We start from the raw sequence: 1,427 nt of genomic DNA, 5'->3' as shown, positions 1-1,427 counted from the left end.
GTTTATCTCTGACACATTTTTAAAAAACCTGTAGGCAGCTTTGTCATAAAAACTGATTTAAGGTAGTTGTGTTTTTCAGTAACATTGAGAACAATCCAACACTTGGTATGAATAGTCATATTGGCACACTATAATAAAACATAATTGTGCAGCATTTTGTAAACTAGCTGCAATTTTCAATAGCTCTGTTCACCAATCATGTAACAGAATGTTATATATATGCATGTGTCATGCATACAAGTATTAACGGGGTTTTTTTTGGATATTTTTCACCAATTACAGTAGGAGGAGAATCTGCTTGTATTATCTCTGTTGATATTTGTAAAATATGAGACTGGGCTCAGCTCAAGCTGACCTCCCCAAGGAGCTGCATTTATATTATCACAGTACTTTCCAAACTCTTTTGGAGTCTACGTATCTCCTGAAATTAGGGTTTGTTAAAAATGGCAGAAAGTCTTCCACATGGCTTTGCATATATTTAGCAGTTTGACTTCTTAAGGCAGCTGCAGTTAGAGGGCATTCCTGTTCTTTCAGTTCATCTTCAATGGCTCTATATGTACAGTAGCCATCAGATGGTATCTAATTTCCAACTGTCTAGTTGCCAATATTTGAGCAAGTTTTTCATTTTCTACATGTATAGCTCCATATGAAATTGAGGTAGTTCTCAATTTCAGCCTCTGCTGTCCTTTTTTTCTGTTCCTTTTCCAAATGCAGCTTTTTTTCCCCCTTTTTTTAATCTGACCTCTTTTGTACTCTTGATATATTAGGTGGTTGAGGTTTGAAATGTTAACAGCAGTAAAATCTCTTTTACTCAACTTCAGTTGCTCCAGTTCCTCTCTATATTTCTGTTCTATTTCTGCTTCCAACCTTCAGTGAGGTGCTTCCTCCTCTTTTTGTCGTTCTTGGGAACCACATTCTTTATGCCTTGAATTTTGGCTTGCTACTCCTTCTTACCAGCTGCTCCTCTTCATCAAGCCCTTCTGCCAAGACTACTTCCATGACCACCAGGTAGACCAGCACTCCTTTACTTTTTTCTTAAAGATGTTCTACTGAGATCTTTTTAACTTCCTGTTCTAATACTATGGTCACCTTGAAGGCTTAAATTTTTGTGCTGAAACACCTTGTCATTGTACTACTAGAACAGATCCCATTCCTGGGTTTTCATGTTTCTGTCTTATTTTTATTCCTCTAGAACATTTCTGAAAGCAATCTTTTTTTTCTTTTTTTGTAAAGGTGCATAAGAGGTCAAAAAAGTGAAAAAGTCCCTAATTTGTTCTCATCCATGAATGTTTTGTCTGCCTATAGAATTCTAGGTTCAAAATAATTTTCTCTCAGAACTTTGAAGGTATTGATCTACTGTCTTCCAATAATCAATGTTGCTGATAAGGTAAATGGGAAACTTCAATCTACTTCAATGTCCCTATCAC

The 1,427-nt window shown here is 36.1% G+C and overlaps 1 pseudogene; it reads right to left on the bottom strand.

Annotated features, from left to right (window-relative positions):
• Nucleotides 1–211: 211 nt before the first annotated feature.
• LOC129081372 (deubiquitinase OTUD6B-like) lies at nucleotides 212–1,205 on the bottom strand (annotated as a pseudogene).
• Between the last annotated feature and the right edge of the window lie 222 nt (nucleotides 1,206–1,427).

Source organism: Pteronotus mesoamericanus, unplaced genomic scaffold (assembly GCF_021234165.1).
Source record: "Pteronotus mesoamericanus isolate MK-2021 breed Mesoamerican mustached bat unplaced genomic scaffold, CSHL_Meso_final contig_98, whole genome shotgun sequence".
Classification (NCBI taxonomy): domain Eukaryota; kingdom Metazoa; phylum Chordata; class Mammalia; order Chiroptera; family Mormoopidae; genus Pteronotus; species Pteronotus mesoamericanus.
The sequence above is the reverse complement of the archived record's forward strand: the minus strand, read 5'-3'. Positions and strand labels throughout refer to the sequence as shown.